We start from the raw sequence: 9,857 nt of genomic DNA, 5'->3' as shown, positions 1-9,857 counted from the left end.
GTTGCTGCTTTACAGCGAATGCAGCGCCGGAGACTCAGGTTCGATCCTGACTACGGGTGCTGCACTGTAAGGAGTTTGTACGTTCTCCCCATGACCTGCGTGGGTCTTCTCCGAGATCTTCGGTTTCCTCCACACTCCAAAGACGTACAGGTATGTAGGTTAATTGACTGGGTAAAGGTAAAAATTGTCCCTAGTGTGTGTAGGATAGTGTTAATGTGCGGGGATCGCTGGGCGGTGCAGACTTGGTGGGCCGAAGGGCCTGTTTCCGCGCTGTATCTGAAATATGAAGGGGAAAAAAAAATGTAATATGAGAAAGGTTTTTTTTCACACAGAGAGTGGTGAATCTGTGGAATTCTCTGCCACAGAAGGTAGTTGAGGCCGGTTCATTGGCTATATTTAAGAGGGAGTTAGATGTGGCCCTTGTGGCTAAAGGGATCAGGGGGTATGGAGAGAAGGCAGGTACGGGATACTGAGTTGGATGATCAGCCATGATCATATTGAATGGCGGTGCAGGCTCGAAGGGCCGAATGGCCTACTCCTGCACCTATTTGCTATGTTTCTAAAACACAGCAGAAAAGCCAATTACCACCTTTTTGGGCTGATTATCAATGAATGTGCGAATTTACTTCAAAATGTTATTAGTGTACAGTGACATATTCACACTATTTTGTAATGGCTTTTTTTACTTTGAAATGCACTAAAAGAGGCTCGAAACTTGTAATTTTGTTTTAGATTTTTTAGATTTGGAGATACAGCGCAGAAACAGGCCCTTCGGCCCACCGGGTCCGCGCCGCCCAGCGATCCCCGCACATTAACACTATCCTACACACACTAGGGACAATTTTTACATTTACCAAGCCAATTAACCTACGTACCTGTACGTCTTTGGAGTGTGGGAGGAAACCGAAGATCTCGGAGAAAACCCACGCAGGTCACGGGGAGAACGTACAAACCCCTTACTGTCGGCGCCCGTAGTCAGGATCGAACCTGGGTCTCCGGTGCTGCATTTGATGTAAGGCAGCAACTCTACCGCTGCGCCACCGTGCACTGTGTAAATGTTCGTTTTTTTACCTCCGCTTTACGTCTCACGCAAGCGCTCGGCTCTTTTCCTCCATTTTGTTTGACCTCCATTTTGTTTTTACCTCCATTTCCTTTTTACCTCGCTCACGTGCCTGGATAAAGAGGTCTGGAGAGAGTTTGCGTGAGTCCAAGAAGCACTAGTCTGAAGAGGGGGTCTCGCCCCGAGACGCCAGGCATTCCTTCTCTCCGGAGATGCCCCCTGTCCCGCTGGGTTACTGCAGCATGTTGTGTCTGTCTCTCTATGATGTGACGTTTTTCTCCTCCCTCCCAGTACCCCTTTGAGAGCCTGTTTCGCAGCCAGCACTACGCCCTCCTTGACAACAGCTGCCGCGAGTAACTCTTCCTCTGTGACTTCTTCATGGTGACCGGGAACTCTGCCCAAGATCTCTTCAACGCCATCATGGGCAAAACACTCAACATGTTCTTGGTAAGTTCAAGCCTGCTGGTGGAGAGAAGTGATTTACCCTTGCGTTTGGCCTTACGCTCAGAAAGGATGAGAGGGGATCTCTGGATGCTTTGAAGAGAGAGCTAGATAGAGCTCTTAAGGATAGCGGTGTCAGGGGGTAAGGGGAGAAGGCAGGAACGGGGTACTAGAAACATAGAAAATAGGTGGAGTAGGCCATTCGGCCCTTCGAGCCTGCACCGCCATTCAATATGATCATGGCTGATCATCCAACTCAGTATCCCGTACCTGCCTTCTCTCCATACCCACTGATCCCTTTAGCCACAAGGGCCACATCTAACTCCCTCTTAAATATAGCCAATAAACTGCCTCAACTACCTTCTGTGGCAGAGAATTCCACAAATTCACCACTCTGTGTGAAAAAAAACGTTCTCATCTCGGTCCTAAAAGACTTCCCCCTTATCCTTAAACTGTGACCCCTTGTTCTGGACTTCCCCAACATCGGGAACAATCTTCCTGCATCTAGCCTGTCCAACCCCTTAAGAATTTTGTAAGTTTCTATAAGATCCCCCCTCAATCTTCTAAATTCCAGTGAGTACAAGTCGAGTCTATCCAGTCTTTCTTCATATGAAAGTCCTGCCATCCCAGGGATCAATCTGGTGAACCTTCTCTGTACTCCCTCTGAGGCAAGAATGTCTTTCCTCAGATTAGGAGACCAAAACTGCACGCAATACTCCAGGTGCGGTCTCACCAATGGCCTGTACAACTGAGGCAGAACCTCCCTGCTCCTATACTCAAATCCCCTCGCTATGAATGCCAACATACCATTCGCTTTCTTCACTGCCTGCTGCACCTGCATGCCTACTTTCAATGACTGGGGTGTAAGCTGCCCAAGCAAATGTGAGGTGCTGTTTCCATACGGCGTTCTACATTCTCCTTCACCTACTTGTCCATGGCAGGGACATTGCGTTTGGTCATAATGGTCTTGAAGCGGAGGATGATGTGAATGGACAGGAAGACGGCGATACTGTCGTAGGAATCTGCAACGGAGGTGTCCATGTGTTTCTGAAAGGAAGGGGAAGTACACACAGATCAGGGCCTTCCACGAACAAATAAAACTTCTCACTGACAATAGACAATAGGTGCAGGAGGAGGCCATTCGGCCCTTCGAGCCTGTACGCACCGCCATTCAATGTGATCATGGCTGATCATTCTCAATCAGTACCCCGTTCCTGCCTTCTCCCCGTACCCCCTGACGCCGCTATCCTTAAGAGCTCTATCCAGTTCTCTCTTGAATGCGTTCAGAGAATTGGCCTCCACTGCCTTCTGAGGCAGAGAATTCCAGATTCACAACTCTCTGACTAAAAAAGTTTTTCCTCATCTCAGTTCTAAATGGCCGACCTTATTCTTAAACTGTGTGGCCCCTTGCTCTGGACTCCCCCAACATTGGGAACATGTTTCCTGCCTCTAACGTGTCCAACCCTTAATAATCTTATACGTTTCGATAAGATCTCCTCTCATCCTTCTAAATTCCAGTGTATACAAGCCTAGTCGCTCCAGTCTTTCAACATATGACAGTCCCGCCATTCAGGGAATTAACCTAGTAAACCTACGCTGCACGCCCTCAATAGCAAGAATATCCTTCCTCAAATTTGGAGACCAAAACTGCACACAGTACTCCAGGTGCAGTCTCACTAGGACCCTGTACAACTGCAGAAGGACCTCTTTGCTCCTATACTCAACTCCTCTTGTTATGAAGGCCAACATTCCATTGGCTTTCTTCACTGACAAATCTCTGACTCCCTATATTTATTTAAGCTGCCGCATATTCCAAAATGCAGATTGTATTAGTTAAAGTTATGAATCCTACATAAATAAATATTTATTTAAGTTGCTGCATATTCCAAAATGCTGATTGTATTAGTTCAAGTAGCGCAGCGGTAGAGTTGCTGCTTTACAGCGAATGCAGCGCCGGAGACTCAGGTTCGATCCTGACTACGGGTGCTGCACTGTAAGGAGTTTGTACGTTCTCCCGTGACCTGCGTGGGTTTTCTCCGGGATCTTCGGTTTCCTCCACACTCCAAAGACGTACAGGTATGTAGGTTAATTGGCTGGGTAAATGTAAAAATTGTCCCTAGTGGGTGTAGGATAGTGTTAATGTACGGGGATCGCTGGGCGGCACGGACTTGGAGGGCCGAAAAGGCCTGTTTCCGGCTGTATATATATGATATGATATATGATCATACATAAATGAATATTTTTGATAAAATATTTTTGATAAAACACAAGACTTGTTTATTCTTTATCCCATCTGCAATAAAACAGGCAAGTTTTTAAAAAATATCAATAAATACTTTTTTCAAGTAATAAATTAAAAAAAAACATTTTCTTTTCAACAACTCCTCCGACATTTCCAGAGGTCACACATTCAATGCAGATATTCATTTCCAGATTTACACAGAATCCCTTATTTGCAGTCTCTCTCTCTTACCTGTTCTTGTAGCTGTGATAGCTGCACCTTTCTCAGCTTAGCCCCCAGTCTAGTAGACACTCCAGCCATTCCCATGAGGATCCAGCACCAAGCTTGTGATCACCATCTCTTTTATCTGCCCCCTCCAACCTGAGGGACGAAACAGACATAACAGGCATCTCCCTGAACCAATAATACAAAGGACAGCTCAATGCACTGTGCTGCAAAAACCCAATAGGAACGATGCACTGAGTCAGTTTGCAAAATCATTCTGGGACAAGGTATCAATTTGGAGGAACACCTGGACCATTTGCCATCCTGCAGATCAGCCCGAGCCCAGACTGGCAGGTGTCAATCAAAGGGAAAGCCTGTGAAGTTCTGCAGACAAGGGCTGAGCAATACTGACAAATCCCTGACTCCCTATATTTATTTAAGTTGTTTAAGTATTCCAAAATGCAGATTGTATTAGATAAAGTTTTTGAATCCTATATAAATAAATATTTCTTTAAGTTGCTGCATATTCCAAAATGCAGATTGGATTAGTTAAAGTTAGGAATCCTACATAAATGAATATTTATTTAAGTTGTTTAAGTATTCCAAAATACAGATTGTATTAGAGAAAGTTTTTGAATCCTACATTAAAAAATATTTTTGATAAAACACAAGACTTGTTTATTCTTTATCCCATCAGCAATAAAACGGGCAAGTTTTGTTTTAATATCAAAAAATACTTTTTTCAAGTAATAAGTATTTTAAAAACATTTTCTTTTCAACAAAATGCAGATTGTATTAGATAAAGTTAGCAACCCTACATAAATAAATATTTGTTTAAGTTCCCACATATTCCAAAATGCAGATTGTATTAGTTAAAGTTAGCAATCCTACATAAATAAATATTTATTTAAGCTGCCACATAATCCAAAATGCAGATTGTATTAGTTAAAGTTAGGAATCCTACATAAATAAATATTTATTTAAGTTGCTGCATATTCCAAAATGCAGATTGTATTAGTTCAAGTTAGGAATCCTACATAAATAAATATTTTTGATAAAATATTTTTGATAAAGCACAAGACTTGTTTATTCTTTATCCCATCAGCAATGAAACAGGCAAGTTTTCTTTTAAATATCAAAAAATACTTTTTTCAAATAATAAATATTTTAAAAACATTTTCTTTTCAACAACTCCATCCGACATTCCAAAATGCAGATTGTATTAGATAAAGTTAGGAATCCTACATAAATAAGTATTTATTTAAGTTGCTGCATATTCCAAAATGCTGATTGTATTAGATAAAGTTAGGAATCATACATAAATAAATATATTTGATTAAATATTTTTGATAAAACACAAGACTTGTTTATTCTTTATCACATCAGCAATAAAACAGGCAAGTTTTTTTTCAATATCAAAAAATACTTTTTACAAGTAATAAATATTTTTAAAATATTTTCTTTTCAACAACTCCATCCGACATTTCCAGAGGTTACACATTCAATGCAGATATTCATTTCCAGATTTACACAGAATCCCTTATTTGGAGTCTCTCTCTTACCTGTTCTTGTAGCTGTGATAGCTGCACCTTTCTCAGCTTAGCCCCCAGTCTAGTAGACACTCCAGCCATTCCCATGAGGATCTAGCACCAAGCTTGTGATCACCATCTCTTTTATCTGCCCCCTCCAACCTGAGGGACGAAACAGACATAACAGGCATCTCCCTGAACCAATAATACAAAGGACAGCTCAATGCACTGTGCTGCAAAAACCCAATAGGAACGATGCACTCAGAGTCAGTTTGCAAAATCATTCTGGGACAAGGTATCAATTTGAAGGAACATGGGGAACACCTGGACCATTTGCCATCCTGCAGATCAGCCTGAGCCCAGACTGGCAGGCACCATTCAAAGGGAGAGCCTGTGTAGTTCTGCAGACAAGGGCTGAGCAATACTGACAAATCTCTGACTCCCTATATTTATTTAAGTTGCTGCATATTCCAAAATGCAGATTGTATTAGTTAAAGTTATGAATCCTACATAAATAAATATTTTTGATTAAATATTTTTGATAAGGCACTCAGTCAGTTTGCAAAATCATTCTGCAAGGTATCAATTTGAAGGAACACCGTGACCATTTGCCACCCTGCAGATCAGCCTGAGCCCAGACTGGCAGGTGTTTATGTTGCCACATATTCCAAAATGAAGATTCTCTTAGATAAAGTTATGAATCCTACATAAATAAGTATTTATTTAAGTTCCCACATATTCCAAAATGCAGATTGTATTAGATAAAGTTATGAATCCTACATAAATAAGTATTTATTTAAGTTCCCACATATTCCAAAATTCAGATTGTATTAGTTCAAGTTAGGAATCCTACATAAATAAGTATTTATTTAAGTTCCCACATATTCCAAAATGCAGATTGTATTAGATAAAGTTATGAATCCTACATAAATAAATATTGATTTAAGTTCCCACATATTCCAAAATGCAGATTGTATTAGACAAAGTTATGAATCCTACATAAATAAATATTTATTTAAGTTGCTGCATATTCCAAAATGAAGAATGTATTAGTTAAAGTTAGGAATCCTACATAAATAAATATTTATTTAAGTTGCCACATATCCAAAATGCAGATTGTATTAGATAAAGTTAGGAATCCTACATAAAGAAATATTTTTGATAAAATATTTTTGATAAAACACAACACTTGTTTATTCTTTATCCCATCAGCAATAAAACGGCTAAGTTTTTTTTTAATATCAAAAAATACTTTTTTCAAGTAATAAATATTTTAAAAACATTTTCTTTTCAACAACTCCATCCGACATTTCCAGAGGTTACACATTCAATGCAGATATTCATTTCCAAATTAACACAGAATCCCTTATTTGGAGTCTCTCTCTCTCTCTCTCTAACAAATGCAGAGATTCTCCATTTTAATATTAACAGTTTCGGAGGGGTGGGAAGATAGAGAGCAAGAGAGAGAGAGAGTGTGTGTGTATGAGAGAGAATCAATCATTCAATCTGATTATCATGAGGTTTAGTGAACAATAGAAATAGACAATAGACAATAGACAATAGGTGCAGGAGGAGGCCATTCAGCCCTTCGAGCCTGTACGCACCGCCATTCAATGTGATGATGGCTGATCATTCTCAATCAGTACCCCGTTCCTGCCTTCTCCCCATACCCCCTCACTCCGCTATCCTTAAGAGCTCTATCCAGCTCTCTCTTGAAAGCATCCAACGAACTGGCCTCCACTGCCTTCTGAGGCAGAGAATTCCACACCTTCACCAGTCTCTGACTGAAAAAGTTCTTCCTCATCTCCGTTCTAAATGGCCGACCCCTTATTCTTAAACTGTGGCCCCTTGTTCTGGACACTACATTGCACAGAACTAAAGTGAACTATTTAAAACTATTTATAAATTAAAGCTCGTAGCTTTTTGAGTTTGTTTGTGCTCTCTCTCTCTCTCTCCCTCTCTCCCTCTCTCCCTCTCTCCCTCTCTTCCTGTCTTCTCTCCCCTCTCTTCTCCCTCTCCTCTCCTCTCTCTAACTAAACTACATTAAATTAAATAAAGCTAAACTGAATTAAATTGATTTGAATGGTGTTCAACTAAACTACATTCAATTCAATTAACACAAAAAATAGACAACACAGTAATGGATTTAAAACACAAGAAGCTTACCCACTGGCTGGAGTTGGCAGAGGTTACAGGTTCGATGCCAGACTTGGCCGTTCTGAGCTCCCAATTCTGCAATTAGCAGCACACGGCTTCTTTTTTTATTGAGAAGGTGAGGTGACACACACAAATTCCACAAACAGATGCCTTTACCTTATACGGGATAAACCTGTTCCAAGTTAGCTATCTGAGCTAAACTCTCTGCACAGGTTTCAGTGCTCAAGGCACCCAAGGGAGCTCCACAACAGAGGCAATTATCACATTGGGGGGAACCTTTAGATGAAGGCAGCTTCAGCCATTGTCACAGATTGCAAACTGGCCACATTCCCTGTCCTCAGGTATCTTTACAAACAACTTGGCTGTCTGCCCCTTGCCTTTTGCAGTACACATTCTTGGAGGCACATGGGGGCAAAAGATGATGGGAGGCCGTGACTGAAGGAAATGTGGACAAAGGAATATACTGCAAAAGGCAAAGGGCAGACAGGGATGTTGTTTGCAAAGATACCTGACTACAGGGGATGTGGATTGTTTCAAGCTGTGATCATTGCGTCTATTGTGTACATGGTTGGAGGTACGAATGTAAAACAAGGGCCGAAGCTGCCTTCATGTCTGGTTACACCAATGTGATCATTGCCTCTATTGTGTAGCTCTGTTAGGTGCCTGGAGCACTGGAATAAAGTGGAGATAGTGTTGGAGAGTTTGAGAGAGGGAGGGAGAGGGAGGGAGGGAGGGAGGGAGAGAGGGAGAGAGGGAGGGAGGGAGAGAGGGAGGAGGGAGGGAGAGAGGAGGGGGAGAGAGAGAGGGGAGAGGAGGGGGAGAGGGAGAGGGAAGGGGAGAGGAGGGGGAGAGAGAGAGGGAAGGGGAGAGAGAGAGGGAAGGGGAGAGAGAGGAGGGGGAGAGAGAGATTCACACATGCACAAACAAACTCAAAAAGCTACGAGCTTTAATTTATAAATTTATCAAAACTCTACGAGCTTTAATTTATAAATTTATCAAAAAGCTACGAGCTTCAATTTATAAAATATCTTTAATAGCAAGAGGTGGAGAGAGAAAGAGGGAAGGGGAGAGAGAGGAGGGGGAGAGAGGGAAGGGGAGAGAGGAGGGGGAGATAGTCACACACGCACAAACAAACTCAAAAAGCTAGGAGCTTTAATTTATAAAATATCTTTTAACAGCAAGAGGTGGAGAGACAGAGAGGGAAGGGGAGAGAAAGAGAGGGAGGGAGGGAGGAAGGAAGAGAGAGAGAGGAGAGAGAAAGAGGAGGGGAAGAGAGGAGGAGGAGAGAGAGGGGGAGAGAGTGGGGGGAGAGAGAGATTGACACACGCACAAACAAACTCAAAAAGCTACGAGCTTTAATTTATAAATTAATCAAAAAGCTACGAGCTTTAATTTATAAATTTATCAAAAAGCTAAGAGCTTTAATTTATAAATTTATCAAAACGCTACCATCTTTAATTTATAAAATATCTTTTAATAGCAAGAGGTGGAGAGACAGACAGGGAAGGGGAGAGAGAGAAGGGGGAGAGGGAGGAGGGGAGGAGAGAGGAGGGAAGAGGGAGGAGGGGGAGAGAGAGAGAGAGAGGAGGGGGAGAGAGAGAGTCACGCACGCACAAACAAACTCAAAAACCCCACGAGCTTTACTTTATAAAATGTCTTTTAATAGCAAGAGGTGGAGAGAGAGAGAGGGAAGGGGGGAGAGAGGAGGGGAGAGAGAGGAGGAGGGGGGGAGAGATGGGGAGATTCACACACACAAACAAACTCAAAAAGTATCGAGCTTTAATTTATAAAACATCTTTTAATAGCAAGAGGTGGAGGGAAAGAGGGAAGGGGAGAGAGAGAGAGAGGGAAGGGGGCAGAGAGAGGGAAGGAGAGAGACAGGAGGGAGAGAGAGAGGAGGGGGAGAGAGAGGAGGGGAGAGGGAGAGGAGGGGGAGAGAGAGGAGAGGAGAGAGAGGAGGGGGAGAGAGAGGAGGGGGAGAGAGAGGAGGGGGAGAGAGAGGAGGGGAGAGAGAGGAGGGGAGAGAGAGGAGGGGGAGAGAGAGGAGGGGGGGAGAGAGGAGGGGGGAGAGAGGAGGGGGGGAGAGAGGAGGGGGGGAGAGAGGAGGGGGGAGAGAGGAGGGGGGGAGAGAGGAGGGGGGGAGAGAGGAGGGGGAGAGAGAGGAGGGGGAGATAGTCACGCATGCACAAACAAATTCAAAAAGCTACGAGCTTTAAATTATAAA

General features: G+C 42.7%; 1 long non-coding RNA gene across 1 annotated transcript in view; it reads left to right on the top strand.

The window, feature by feature from the left end:
• The window catches only part of LOC144603077 (uncharacterized), a 92,843-nt gene that overhangs the window by 70,988 nt on the left and 11,998 nt on the right, over positions 1 to 9,857 (top strand). The window lies entirely within an intron of this gene.

Source organism: Rhinoraja longicauda, chromosome 19, assembly GCF_053455715.1.
Source record: "Rhinoraja longicauda isolate Sanriku21f chromosome 19, sRhiLon1.1, whole genome shotgun sequence".
Classification (NCBI taxonomy): domain Eukaryota; kingdom Metazoa; phylum Chordata; class Chondrichthyes; order Rajiformes; family Arhynchobatidae; genus Rhinoraja; species Rhinoraja longicauda.
The sequence above is the reverse complement of the archived record's forward strand: the minus strand, read 5'-3'. Positions and strand labels throughout refer to the sequence as shown.